Source organism: Ochotona curzoniae, unplaced genomic scaffold, assembly GCF_017591425.1.
Source record: "Ochotona curzoniae isolate NIBS_2020 unplaced genomic scaffold, NIBS_Ocur_1.0 contig_3190, whole genome shotgun sequence".
Lineage (NCBI taxonomy): Eukaryota > Metazoa > Chordata > Mammalia > Lagomorpha > Ochotonidae > Ochotona > Ochotona curzoniae.
Window position 1 is genome coordinate 20,818,602 of NW_024465751.1, and position 15,894 is coordinate 20,834,495.

The following is a 15,894-nucleotide window of genomic DNA, read 5'->3' on the forward strand; positions in this document are numbered from 1 at the left end:
CTGTGTTTTGTTTTGTTGAACTCCTTTTTTAAGCTAAAGGGCAAAACGTTTGTAAAGCTACCAATGTAGGCAAGCTCAAGTGGAATACATGGGAGAATACAAGCTTTGGTGTTGTTAAAACCTTCCGTAAGTATTCTGTGCTCAGGGTTTGTTATCATTGGCGTAGGTATTGTCAAAAGAAAGGTGCTGAGAGAGCGCTGGTAGCATTCGGAACCCCTTTGAATTACTGACGCTTCCACGTGGAATCATGTATCCAGTCTGTGAAAAGATCCATGTGGAAAGGAAGGGGAAGGGGAACATTGGGAGCAGCAGAGGGAAGTGTGAGGGTCACCTGGTGGTGATGTCTGTCACCCTGTGGATCCAAAGGTCTGTTCTGCTACTCTGGCAGGCCAGAGAAGGTGTCCCCTTCCTCTTTCACTGCCCTGTGTGTGTTTGTCAGGAAACCACACACTTGGTCAAAGAGAATAACCTTCCTTAATAGAGAAGGCCAATCCTTGATCAAAGAAATCTGACCAGCTGGCCTCCCTGGCTAGAACCGCCAAGGAAGCTCTCGCGAGCAGAAGATAGAAACTAACTTTAGTACACATTGTTATCAAAGCAAAATCTTAGAGAATTAGTGGCTTTACAAGCCAAAAGCTGATTAAGCAGAAGTAAGTGGGTTACCATTATTCATTTCATCCCAAATATATGAAATTCTACCCAATAAATATTTGAAAAAAATCTTTGGCTGAGTTAAGATTTCTCAGTTTTAAATTCAAGCTGGAACAAGTTTTATTGTTAATCCTAGTGAGAGCAGCATCTGTGAGTCAACATAATATCATAACTCAATGTCCCTTTATTAACTTCACTTAACTAATAACAGTATTGTGAACAAATAAAAGTCAGTGAATGTGAACATGCATAATGGAAACCTCTATTCCTGATTTCTCCAAAGCTCTCCATGAAATCAAATGACTACATCGTGCTTAAAACATTGTTGGTACTATGTTATGTAATGTGCTTTATCTTATATTTATTTTAGTGCTTGTATTCTGGTTTTTATTAATTATAAACTCCTTGAGAGAAGCAGTTGTGATATTTCTTGTTACATTCCTCATAAAAACCCATCTTCACTTTGGAGCATTATAGTTTTATTTGTTGTATTGGGCTGTACTTGTTAGGAATAAGTTCTGCTTCAAATGATAGTAAACTCTATCATGGTGGCTTAAACTATGAATTTGTTTTCCTCATATAACAAGAAAACTAGGGACTGATGCAGTGGCATAACAGGTTGATCCTCCGCCTGCAGTGCCAGCATCTCATATGGGCACCAGTTCTAGTCCTCTCTGTCCACTTCTCATCTAGCTCCCTGCTAATTGCCTGGAAAATCAGCAGATGGCACACGTTTTGGGGTTCTGCACCCACGGGAGAGAACGGAAAGAAGCTCCTGGATCCCAGCTTTGGACTTGCCCAGCTCTAGTCATGGTAGTCACTTGGAGAAGGAACCAGCAGATAGAAGATCAATCTCTCTCTCTCCCTCTCTCTCTCTCAACTCTTTCAAGTTAAAAAAAAAATCTACAAAAAATGAAGAAGAACTCTAGATATCTAGATATAGGCAACTCACAGTTAGTACAGCTTCTGAAGGAAGCCATTAGAGACCCCCCTTTTTTTCCCATATTTTCTTCTATCACCCATAATGTTTAGCTTATCACCCTGTGATCACATAATAGCTGCCTCACTTCTAGACTTTGCTGTTATTTTAAACTAGAAGACAGGTTCAGAAGACAAAAAGCAGTATCCTAGCCCCGTCTGTCCTTTGTAAAAACTTTTCTGGAATCTCAGCCAGCAACAGTTCATTGATCGGAATTGAATGCCCTGATTACTGCTGGACCAGCACCAGAAGAGAGCTGGGAAGCAAGCAGTTGTGGATAGTTCACAATTTCTGGTCAGCCAGAAACATTGTTCCACAAAGTTTGATTCTAATTAGAGTTGAAAAGAATATTAAAGATTATTTGGCACCCCCTATCAAGATCTGACAGATGTTTGAGATCCACAGCCAGGTAATAGCAGAACACAGACTAGATTAAGATCCAGCTGTTACAGTTCCTAGACTTTTGTGCATTCCGTGTATTTGTAGACGAGCCATTAGAAGAACCTTCTTTAGAAATACAAGTCATTTCCAGAGACAGCATTCATAACATTAAAACTGTTTTTGGCTTTCTCCAAAATAACCTTCCCTTTCCTGTAAAACTTCATGAACAAATGGGAAAAGAGATCCCCCAGTATTCCTTTAACTTGAAAGAAATCCAAATAAACTATTCAAAATTTCCCTGTGACACATCCTTCATCAGTTATCTGTTTGCTGTTTGTAACTTGAAAGATTTTTTTTAAAATCTTCTTAAAATTGTTTTTTAAAAAATCAGAATAGATTTAATGTGCAGTGAAATGCAAAGCACTCAAAGGCAGTCCTAGTTTGTTCTTATCTCAGGATATACTATCGTTGATATTTTTCCAAAACATATTTTAAAAAACGTATTGTTAACTATCAAATGATCTTAATCATGACCATGAGTAATAATGTAACAATATTAATGTTTTGCTAAATGCTTGTTACCAAAAGAAATATTCCAAATCTTTCAGTTTCCGTAAAAGAACAATTTTGACCCTGCAGGTATAATATTTACATTTAAGAAGGAATTTATATCCAATTCATTGTCTAAAACTTGTTGATTGATTATATTTCTCCATAAACTGTATTTTATCATTACAAACCATTTTCTATATTTTCCCCATTGAATAGGAGCTATTCCCTTCCCATGAAAGCTCTCAATATGATTTCCAACAAAGAGAAACTTGCACGTTAAATTTAAACTGCAAATAGTAGAAACACGTTATAATTATAAAATCATTGTAGTCTCTGTTAATACTTCAATTATGAGTTTTATTATACTAATACAAATGAAACAGTATAATGAAGTTCAAACAACCAAAGTAATTTTTCTTTCTTTTCTTTCTGAATTTTCTTATTTGAGAACCAGGGAGAGAGATATCTGCCAGCCATTAATTTCCTTCCCCAAATGCCTTTAATGTCCAGTGTTGGATCAGACTGAAACCAGGAGCCAGGAACTCCCACACAGGGGAAAATAGGGGCTCAGGGATGGGAGCCATTGCCGCTGTCCCCCAGGGTATGCATGAGCAGAAAGCTGGAGTCAGGAATGGGAGCCAGGACTGGTATCAAACCTAGGCAGTCTGATATAAGACATGGGTGCATTAACCAGAGATCTCCTTCTAAAGCTAAAGCTTGAAGCTTCTTCAATCAAGCATGTCCTCTCTCAACGGGCAGAATGTCTTCCCTCTCTGAGGTGCATTTTTCATGTATATTGGGATCAAATATTAAAAGATCCAGCTATCAGATTATAGAATTAAGAGATTAACACAGCTTCCGACAGAGTGCTGAATAATTGATAACTAATATTCAGTTTAGATTGCTACAGTAATTAAGCAAGACAATGGATCAGTCATTGAAATAGTAAGTGGTATTTACAAGAAACAGAAAAAAAGGAAGTGGTAAGAGGAAAAGAGGAGGAGAAGGGAAGTTATCTTAAAATTGTATCTGTGAAACATGTGAAATACGCTCTCTTTACATTAATAAATTTAAAGATTAAGGAAAAACATCAATTATTTTCTATCATATTTAAACATATGTAGGCCCAAATTTAGGGAACTCACTGTTCCTAAGGAGGGCATAACTATTACACATGTGTGTCTAGCATGTTTGTTGTTTTACCATTTGCCCGTCTACAGTAAAGTGCAGCAGTATCATGCCACTTTAAGGGTTTATTCAGCAATAGATTTGCTACTACCAAGAAATATTGATAGAATGATTTTCATAAATTCTACTCCACAAATGATCATTCTACAGAGGGAAGTGCAATGAAGAGATGTTTTATCACACATTTTGTAATAAGGCTAGTTTTCCTAAGTCAGTTTTCTTCTGTTTGGGGTGTGTAGTTTATCGGTTCTATTTCTGTTGCCATGGCAACAGGTGTAATCATCACATACACATTGTGCAGCTGGGTAGACAGGCAGGCTCCTCGGAGACTTCAGGCTGCAATAAAGCCGTGAGTAAGAGGCAAGCATTCTTCTCCAGGAGATGCAGTGTGCGGCACTTCTAGGATGCCAGTCTCAGGTGATAGCCAGTGCAAGGCTTCCAAACAGAACCTTCTCCAGGTTTCTCATGGAACAATTGAAATAGCCTTACCCCAGGCATTAAGATACTCCAACTTCTGCTTTTAGACTTGGGAACTTAGTTTAAATAAAACACAATGGAAAATGGTACACCAAGTACCTGGTTCCCATCCATCTCTGAAGATTTCCTGTGTTTCTGAAGTGGAAATTTATAAAAAAAAAAAAAAAAAAAAAAAAAAAAAAAAAAAAAAAGAAAACAATTTAGCTGTTTAGAAAATAAAACTTAGATAGTAAAGAAAAATAAAGCTGTACAAGTCATTGTAAAAAAAAAAAAGTAAAAACCAAATAAGTTTCTGTAACAAAGAAAGGCCCCTGGGATTCTTCCATTGAACTCGAGTTTTACACTGATGTGAGTCACTTTTTCTTGAAATGTCTTTGACATAATTAACTCCAGTTAAAAAAAAAGATACTTCAACCTTTGTCATGGAAAAGTGCAAGCATTCACAAAAACAGGAAATAATGTCATAAATCTTTATGTATCCATTTCTAGATTGTTCAAAAGTTAATATTTTGATATTTATTATATCTATGCAGCCACACAACCTCTGCCAGATTATAAATCATGTAATTTAACTAATAAATATCTATATTTCTAGTTCATAAATGTATTCTTAATAATACAATGATGGCCTTGTCATCTAGAATACTAAAAAATGAACAATTCTCTTATTCTTATATCAGAAATATTCTATTTTGAATTAATAACAATATAGAAGCTTGATGTTAAAAACTGTTACATATTTTTTACAAGTCTTTAAATAAATGAGTTTTATTAAAAATGTTGAATGGTTTTTCTCACAGAACCAAAATATTTTTTCAAAAGATTTTTTTTCTACCTGGAAGACAGAATTAGAGAGATGGAGAGACAGAGATCTTCCACCTGCTGGTTCCATCCCTGAATGACCGCATGACCTGAGTTGGATCAGTCAAAGCTAGGAGCCAAGATTTTCTTCCAGGTTCCCCAGTTGGGTGCAGGGTCCCAAGGAAACAAGCCATCCTCCATTGCTTTCCCAGGCCATTAGAGAGCTGGGTTGGGATGGAGCAACCAGCACCCATATTGGACGCTGAAGGCTCAGGTGAAGGATTAGCTTGCACCACCATGCCAGCAAGAGAACAGAATAATTTTTTATGACTTACAACACAAACTGGAGCCCATATGTGATCCCGGCATGTACAAGACGGGGTCTTCAACCACTAGGCTATCATTCCAGGCCAAAAATATCTGTATTTTTAAACCCTTTCTCTTTGTCTTCTTTCTGGAAGAGACGTAGGCTTTTAGTTACTGCCAGTAATTTTAAATAATATAAGGAATGCTTCTTAACATATTTTATTTAGCTGAAATAATATTGGAGAATGTCTGATTCAGTCTCTCATTCATCTTCAGTTAGCCCTGAGATAAACTCCTATGTGCCTATGATTGCTTAGAACTGGTATGTTTACAAAATCCATTTTATTAAAACCATTGATCCAGCTATATCTTCATGAAGATTTCCTCCTGGACTGACTCATGTTCTGCTTGTGTGGAATACCTATCTGTCTTTTCATCAACTTTCATCTGGGTCTTTCTGATGTTTCCCCTTCTCTCTCTGTTCTTGGCTTCTCTGCCTGTTTTCTCCAGCTCTGTAAATATCTTTATCTGCATGATTTTTATGCTATTTTCATATTTTGTTTCCCCTCCCAATCTCTGCTCTAATTTTTAGTTGTTAAATTTATTGAATATGGAACAAGATTCCCTAGTCTTAAATTTTTACATGAGAGAATTATAGACATATATGTGAAACATTAAACTCTTAGATGATGAAAGAGAAAACCTAATGACCTTGAGTAAGATGATGACTTGTAAATACAACACGAAAGGTACAATCCATGAATGAAATAAGTGATAAGTTAGGTTTTGTTAAATCTAAAGATTTTCTGTGTAAAGCAATGTCAAGAGAAAGAAGATAAACATCATATAGGGAGAAAATTTTTGCACAAGACATATCTGATAAAGGAATTTTATCTAAAATATAGAACACTTAAAATGCCACAATAAGAAAATTAAAATCCAATTAAAAACTGAAAAATGGACCAAAGGCCTTAACAGAAACCTCACCAAAAAAAATTTATATATATATATATATAAGTTTATGGCCAATCAAGCATTTGGAAAGATAGTTCACATCAAATGTAACCAGAGAAATGTAAGTTAAGACAACTGAGAGGGTCAGGCCTTTGTTTGGGACTCCAGCGTGCCACATGCCCATGTTCAAGACTTGGCCCTGGCTTTTAATTCCATCTTCCTGCTAATTCAGACGTTTGGGGACAGTAGGTGATGGCTCCAAATGCTGAATCCTGATTGAGCACCTGAATCTGTTGTGGCCTGGCCCACCCTCAGCCATTCCAGGCTTCTGGGGAGTGAAGCAGCTCTCTTTTCTTTCTGTTTGTATCTAAGCCTCTCCAAATGATGAAGATGAAAACGATAGTGCTACACTACCCTGAGCAGCACTCAGAACACTGGTGACACCAAGTCCTGACATGGCTTTGGAGCCAGGAAGAACTCTTAGTTACTGCCGGAAATGCAAACTCGCATGCCCACTTGACAAGACAGTTTGGTGATTTCTTACAAAACTAAACGAGTTCCTACCATGCAATCCATCATTCATGATCCTTGATATTTCCCAACAGGGTTGAAATGTATGTCCACACAAAAATCCGCACAGGGGTGTGTATAGTATCTTTATTCACTTTTACCAACATTGGAAGCAACCAAGATATCCCTCGGTGACTAGCTGGGTAAGAACATCTACAGTGTAGTACAGACAATGAACTTTTTTATCCAGGACTAAAGGTGAAGACGCTATCATATCAAATCATGAAAAGACATGGAAGGGTCTGGCGCAATAGCCTAGTGGCCAATGTCCTTGCTTTGCCTGGTCTGGGATTCCCTATGGGCACTGGCTCATGTCCTGGCTGCTGTACTTCCCATTCAGCTCCCTGATTGTGTTCAGGTAAAGCAGTAGAACATGGCCCAAAGTCTTGGGATCCTGTGCCCAAGTTGAAGATGCAGAGGAGGTTCCTGGCTCCTGGTTTCAAATCAGCTTAGCTCAGGCTGTTGCAGCCACCTGGGGAGTGAATCAGCAGATGGAAGATCTTCCTCTCTATATCTCCTTTTCTCTGTTAATCTGCCTTTTCAATAAAAAGAAATAAATCTTAAAAAAAAAAAAGACATGGAAGAAATTTAAAGCATATAATTAATTGAAAGAAACCAGTCTAAAAACATTACATGCTGTATGAGTTCAATGATACGACATTCTGGAAAAACACCAACAGCAACAATCAAAAAGTGGGAAAAAAATCAGTAGTGGGAGCCAAGGGTTGTGGGAGAGAAGAATGAATCGACGGTGCACGAAGGCTTTTCAAGGCAGTAAAAGTGCCTTATTTGGCACATAAAGATAGATACATGTCGCAGATGTTTGTCCAAACCCAGGGAAGTACGGAGAGTGAATGCTAACGTGCGTTATGGAGCTTGATTAGTAATGATTTATCAGTACAGATCCATCAGTTGCGCTAAATGTAGCACTCTGCAGCAGGATGCTGTTAACAGGGGAAGTTACGTATGGGGGCAGTGAACTGGGGGTATGCATCGGCATGGGAAATGTCTGAAACATTTAATTTTGGTCTGAAACGAAACAAAAATATTGTCTTCTTTTTCTTAGGTGAAATCTTTCAAGAAACCAATTTTAAGAGTATGTGAGAAGTTGGGAGGGCTTCTCTAAAACAAAATTGTTGTCATTTGATAGTTGTTGTTAATGATATTTGGAAAAAGTCATACAGTGGAGGGAGTCTGAAAACATTACATCAAGATCAGAGCCCTTGTGAGGGTTCAGTGTTTTACCTAATAAACTTATGGTTCTCCCAGTTGCATCCTGGCATTACACACAGGTTTCATAGACCTTGCTAAAATCTTAAATCTAGGAGGCATTTTAAAGAAAACATAGCCTAAAATCGCTAATTTTATTCCCTGGGAAACAGAACAGAGGAGGCCAGGGATTGCCTAACAAGGTAGAAATGCAATGGAATTAGCACCTCAGTTTACTCCCAGCCAAGTCCTTCCCCTACGTTTACGGGGAGCAAGGAGTCCATGGCGGAGTGGGAGTGGACAGTGTTCTCCCACAAGAGCAGAATGCTGTGAGTTATTTCCAGGGTGCCCATCCATGCCACCTCACAACACATTAGGACAGTAACTTGGCACAAGCTTTCATCTGCTTCCATGAACCACGCCCTGGAATGCTGCACATGAAAATGCATTACACTATTACGGTAAGGACACGACCACTGGGGAATTTCAAAATGGGAAACTTCTTCAGTGAAGCAAGAAATATTGCAAGCATTTTATCAAACAACATTCAAATTTGCATCTGTGGAAAGAATAATTGTATGTATTATTGGCTTCATGTGGGTCCTGCCATTTTAGTTCTGTTCTGTTATTAAGTTCCCAAAGACTATGTCACCAGATTTGGCATGGTGAAGTGTAAATGTGTACAAATGGTGATGGGGAAAGTAATAACTCACATACCCTAAATACTTCTTAAGTGATTTAATCTGAATACTGCTTTTTGCTTTCCAAACGCAAATTCAGGAAAAAATGTTTTGGTTTTCAACCCCTAAACAGATGAGCTCTACTTCAAGTCATTTTGCTTTTACTATTACCTGTTTCTCTCTTATATTTTAAAAAATATTAGTTTTGGGCCCGGCAGCGTGGCCTAGCAGCTAAAGTCCTCACCTTGAACTCACCGGGATCCCATATGGGCACAGGTTCTAATCCCAGCTGCTCCACTTCCCATCCAGCTCCCTGCTTGTGGCCTGGGAAGTCAGTTGAGGACGGTTCCAAAGCCTTGGGACCCTGCACCCACGTGGGAGACCTGGAAGAGGTTCCTGGTTCCCGGCTCCGGACTGGCCGTTGAGGTCACTTGGGGAGTGAATCATTGGACGAAAGATCTTCCTCTCTGTCTCTCCTCCTCTCTGTATATCTGACTTTGTAATAATAAAAAAAAGTTATTCGTTTTGTTATATGTAAAACAACTGCCCTCTGCAACACAATTTCATTGAGAAAGCATATAAAAACAATTCAGTCTAACTGTGTAATAAGTTGGACTAGAATTATTGCTAGAAAACCACCACCCTTCATTCTGTGTTTCCAATGAGAAAAATAAATAAATATTAGAAATGTCACTTTGGTGAGGTTATTAGCAACCTTAAATTATAGGGAGGTTCCTCTGAAGGGGAAAAAAAAAGATGATCAAACACATGTACTTGAAATGGCTTCATGGTTTAACAGCATAGCCAAAAAAAAAAGTCCCACCCAGCAGGAAATGGTAAGAACAGCCTTAAAATATTCCAGAGAAAAAGACTGTTTCAATAAAAAAAAAAAAGGAGGGGAAAAAAATCAACCCAGGACATGAATTGAATTTTAACCAAGACTGTCAAAAAGTTGGGCTGGGAAAACACAACACTAGAGAATTTAAAATGCTTAAACAGCCTTGGAAAATGCCACCCTTTGTGGGCAAAAGTAGAGTGATGCATGAAAATAAAATACACATGCAGATTATGTGTTATAACTCAGCCTTTTTCTCACACTAAGCATGAAAGTAATATCACACAATTAATTCATTCCAATGTAATTAAAATGCAGTTACCAGAACACATACTTTCAGAGCTCTATGCCTCATATCTAACTTATGCTTTCAACTATTAAAATTATCCTTACAAAATATTCTAAAAAATTGTTCATAACTTGTAGTGTCTTTTCCCCCATCACAACACGAAATAGCACCCAGGAACCAGTGGTTGAGATTTTGGAAAGAACTAGAGACTTCAGAATTAATTTGAATGTCATCCTAGCCAACAGTCAGTGACTTTAGCTGGGCTCTTCAGCCTCTCTGAGCCTCAATTGTCTTTATCCAGAATGTGACACTTTGACACTTGTCCTGTTGCTGCTCTTCTGCCACTTAAGCAGGTTTGCATGTATTTTGGCTACACAGTAGATGCTCAGTTAATATTTACTTCTTCCCTTTTATGATTGGGTTGCAACCCGAATTGAAACATGAATATTTTACCTCAGGCCATTAATATTTTCCCATAGCTTGCACAAACTGATGGAATGAGTGGGAGGCCATCCTGGCAAGAAGGCTGGAGAATAAAGCAAAAGAAGCCATACTCTGCTCAGGTGGAGTGTGACAGCAGGAAGAGTGCCTATGTGTCAAGGGTCAAAGCGATGTTTCAGCCTTCAGCATCTGTAACTTCCCAGTGGACAAACAACTGCTCTAACACACTTTGTTCTATTGTGCTCTGCATGACATTCTAAGCATGATTTCTTGTGAATTTCAGATTTTTTCAGCAAACCCTGGTCGATTTTTTAATTTAAAATTTTCATTAAATTAATTTAAAATTAAATTATTTTATCTCAGTGTAGACTGTTTAGGTTTTAGTTTACAAAATATACAGGTAATAGCTAAGGAGTCTGATGTGCACATGTATAGAATACTGCCACCTTTTGGTTAGATCTTAAAGAGAAAGGAAAATGCTTTAAGTTACCAATCTGGAAATATATTTTTTGCAAAACTCAGAATAAACTAGGCACAAGCTATCACAAATATATTTACTTTTTTGCTTCATGGTTGGATATACTACTATCTTTTAAAAATTTTATTTTTGATTATGTTTACATAGTTGAATAGAGTGGGTAGGGTCAAGGATTAATGGAAAGGAGTTGAGATAATAGTTTCCAAATTTTCTTTTTCTTCTTCCTGTATCTGGAGGAAGAGAGTGATAAGGGCAGGGCCTGGGAATGGGAAAGGGCCACCTGAGGTCATGCCAGGGTCTCCAATGTGGAGCATGCTCTGATCATCCTGCTCAAGTTGAAATACTGTCCACCTCTCTGATCCAAAGATGAGGAATCCTTCCAAGGCCCGTTGGCTGACATGGTTGATCTCAGAGTCTCCTTTCACCCAGATAGTTTCTGTCAGTGCTTAGCTGGGGTAATTGAGCAATTTGCTCTGTCCTCCCTCCTCTACTGTGGTGCCAGATGTCCTCTGCCAGCTTCAACAGATTGCCATATCCTCTTATGTGCATCTGGGTATGCCATTCACTGGTCCATGCAAGCCACTGAGGAGTCCTAGCTCTGACACATGCACTCCACAGTCAGTCTGCAGATCGTGTGATTCTCCCCAAGGTTGGGATTCTGAGTCCAGTGATTCAGTTGAGGGTATCCTCAAAGAAACCTTGTCAAAGTGATTCCAGACCTGATTCTTGTGTGTGCTTACCAATACGGTGTCTGGCTCTGTCTGTCATTTACATCAGCATATGTGGTAGTTGCAATTGCTAGATCAGTTCTGTCTCCAGCCCTGTCTCATCAATGGATGCTGTGGCCCAGCCCAACCCTGCCCAACTCACACTCAGCCCTCATGTACACCAGCAGGAGCTGCAGCCTAGTCGGGGTGACCCCCAATAAGCTCCACTAGGCCTACCTGCAGTCATGGTTCCTATGCTTGCCACTATGTGCAGCAGACAGTCTAGTCTGTCCCACATCCCATTCAGCTCTTGTATATGTCAATGGGCATTGAAGCTTTTCTCAACCCAATCAACCCCACTATCCAGCCCACACTCATGCCAGTGCGTGCCACAGCCTATCTAGCCAGGCCTGCCCCCAGCTCTGGTTCTCATGTTCAGCAGTGGGAGTTGGAGCCCATCAGAGAAGTGCCCACCTTTTTCCTACTGAGCCCACTGCCAGTTCCAGATCCTGCATTCTGCAGGTTGGTCTGAAGTCTAACTTGACAGGATTTGTCCAATTTCCAGCACTTGACAGCATATGCTGCAGCAAAGCCCAACCAGCCTACTGCCTATGTATGCACCAGTTGGTATAATTGGTTAGCCCAGCCTGGCTGTCCCCCAATCCAGTTCTCATGCAGGTTAACAGGTATTGTAGCCCTGCCTTTCCTAGTCTGCACCCTGCCGACCTGACACACACAATCCCCTCCCCACCAGGTTTCATGTTTGCTGGTGGGTGCTGTAGCCTGGCTTGGCCCGGTCTTCTCCAGCTCATGTTTATTGGTGCTATAGAGTAATCCTGCCAAGCCAGCCCCCAATCCCAGCCCTAATGTGAACTGGCTGGTGTTGCTACTCAACCTGGCCTGCCCTGTACCTTGTCCTGGTTCTCAGATGTGCCAGTGGGTGTTATGCACTGGTCCAGCCTGACCCACCCCCAGACCCGAGCCACACATATGTCAGCAGGTATTGTATCCTGGCCTGTAACCTCTATCTTAACCTTTCTTTCTTTAAGAGTCCAAATCCTTATTGTTAAGTCCTGACCAGGTATTTCCCCTTAGAGGTTCCACCATTACAGGAATTGAACTGACAACACTGGATGTTCCTGTTTCTGACATAGTTTCTTCTTCCAATCTGTGTCCAAAATCACTCTTAATTTTTTATTTCTTCCTCTCCCCTTACATCCTCCCAGCTATAAAATCCTATCACATGTATAGTTGATTCAGTCCTGAAGTATTTGCAGGTCTCACTCTGCCCCCAAACATAGGGTTGGGAGCTATCAAGTCACTGCCCTTCAGTCTTACTGTAAATGATGTCAGATGCTTCTTTAATATCTTTCACATCTAACATTTTCGTTCCATGTCTTCTGCCAATCTTTTAATCCAATTTATAGTCTTGTCTGGCCTGGACCATGGCACATGTTTTCAGCTGGTATTGTCTCTACTTCTGTTCTCCCTGCTCACTCTCAGCCCTCTCCCCATACATTATACTCTAACTTTATATTAGCTACCAACAGAAGAATCTTCCTGAATCCTACTTGGCAATGTTTGTTTGGTATTGCTGTCACAGTTATGTTCAAACATAGTAGCTATTGTGCAAAAGAATCTACACAGCTATTGTTTTTCAGTCTCCTTTCCTACCATAAGAATGTTTGTCAAAGCATGGTCTTCTGATTGCCTCAAAATCATATAGCTATCTTATCAGTAATTAAGATATCTTGTCTGCCAGTGAATCAGTATCTTGAGTTAAGATGGAGAAGTTGGAAAGCAGTTCCTAACATTCAAGAACTGATCTGATGTTCACAGTCAGCCCATGGTGTTTAGCTGTTGAATACAACAATTTCCCAGAACACTAATGACTGACTAGGCAACATGTGATGTGACCAATTTATAATCAAGTCTAACTTGCAAGGTTTGCCAAATATTCCATACCCTGGGTTGTATTGTTAATCACTGATTCTTTTGCAATATAGTTTTTAATTATTTGGTTTTTCCAATTTCCCAGGTAGAAATTGCTAAGGTACCCAACCATGATTTTATCCTTGATCCCTGACAACTATCCAACCCAGAACAGTCTTTTCCCTTGGACTGTCCCGAGAAACACCTGTACGCACACACCCAATTCTTTCCAACATCCCATCACTAAGACACTCCCTACTTTTCTATGCATTATGTTTCCCACTTTGCAATAAAAGAAACTCTGAAATCAATAAGCTCAATATTCACTCTGCTCTGGCATTTGACAGCATGAATTCTTTTTCTAAGCTTGTCAGGGTTGAGAACTATAACTATAACCAAGCTGTTCTCCATACTTAGCTATAAGCAAATATCACTCACCTAATCCTTCTCTCCTTCAGAGCTACCTGACATCTTTGTTCATCAAAAAGGCTCCCTGAAAAATCATCCCATATCATTTCACACTCACTGAACTTATCCTAATGACACCCACTTGGAACTAATTACAAAACATTGTACTGCTCCTAATCCTTTAACATTCATCACATGGCTTTTCCTTGCAAAAAGTCATGGCTGTTTAACATCAGGCCCTCTAGAGGAAAAACAGTTCTATTCCTTATCAACAGAAAAATCTTCTTGAACCCTGCATGCAAGGTTGATTCTGTGCTCATAAACCTTCTGGGCTGCTATTGCTGGCAGAATAAAGCTCAAATATTTCAATCTGTTGTGAATGAGCAAACTAGGCTGTTTAATATCGGACCCTTCAGAGCAAGATAAGAGAGAGTGAGTTGCAGTAACGTGAGGTCTCTCTGCCAGGACCAAAACTAGGAAGGTCCCTTAGGAAGGTTCCGAAGGCCAACAGGGGAGGGAAAACCTGCCTGCTGTGACCAGAAAGGAGGGCGGTAATAAATGAAGCAATGAATGAAAAAAATTGCTGAAATTGTGTGTTCCTAGCAGGATTATTTATTATCAGACAATACTTGCAATAGCCTTATTACATTGATTTTATTTCTCTTAGGTGTATTCTTTATATGTTTAATGAAAGCTTACATATAATAACATTTAAATATTCTACAAACTCTTATTTTTAACAGATATAGTGTTTTATTTATTCCAGAAATACTTTGGGGCCTCTTCTCATATGCTAGGTACTGGCATTACAGACTTATCAAGAAAGGTTACTAAAAGCCTAGAATCTTTAGTGGAAATAGACAATTACATGTGAATTTAAACTATGTTAAATAAGAAACCAGTGCTTAGTGGGAGGATTATATCAAATGGAATTCTTAAAAGAAGCAATAGTAAACAGATGCTGAATGAATTAACAAGATTTCACCACTCTATAGGATTGCTTAAATCATTTATGACTTGTTTGTATCTTTTAAATGTACACTTTCTATATCCATTTGTTCAGATGAAATTTTAGAGACCTAAGTTTTAGAAGCGATTTCTGAAAGTTGTCCCTTTAATATATTCTGGTGATTGGTACCTGCCTTCCTTCAAGAGTCACCATTTTCCCCATCTCTCCAACATATGTTTTGTATTCTTTTAGATCGGTGCATTTTTCTACCCCAAAAACTCTGTGGGGGGGATAGTTTTATGAAGTCTCCTTTCATAAATGATATCACTTACTGCACAGTGTCAAATTTTAAAAAGGATCATTCTTTGGACAATATCATGATGCATCATGGGTATTCCATTAAAACATCCCCAGGGCTGCCACAGTTCATGTGTAATATTGTTTTATTACTTTTTTTCTAATATTGTATAAAGTGCATGGGTAGAAAACAATAGGGAAGTATAGCTTAAGTCTTTCTGATATGTCCTGTACCTTTCTTGATGCCACATGATAATGCTCATAATATAAGAACATGACAGTACAGCTCAAGGAAGAGCTAGAAAGAACATGGTAGTGGAGAGAGGAAAGAGAGGCAGAAAGTTGAAGCAATTTTCCAGAGGGTCCTGGATTTCACTAGAGCTAAGATGATGGCAACTTTAAATGATTCATATACACTGATCCAAAATTCTTGTGGCTTCAGAGAAGGTATACAGAAATAATCCACATATGCTCACATTCCAAGTATGAGCTTTTGTTTGGAGGGAGATCACTGAGGGATCACTGACTCGATCCTTTAAGCATTCTATAGTCTTAACTGTGGAGACTAGGTTCAAAAACAAGAAACAACCTGGTAGCAATTAAGTGCTGGGCCTGAAGTGCTCCCAGAATCTCAGTAGCACCCAGGATGAGGAGGCAGAAGAGCATGACTTTAGAACTAGACATTATACCTTTTATATCCATATCCATCCCAATTCATTTTAAAATGTAAGCTCCTGAGGTCAGCCTGCTCGGTTCCTGTATCAGAGTGCCTGGGTTCAAGTCCTAATTCTGTTTTGGATTTCAGCTTCC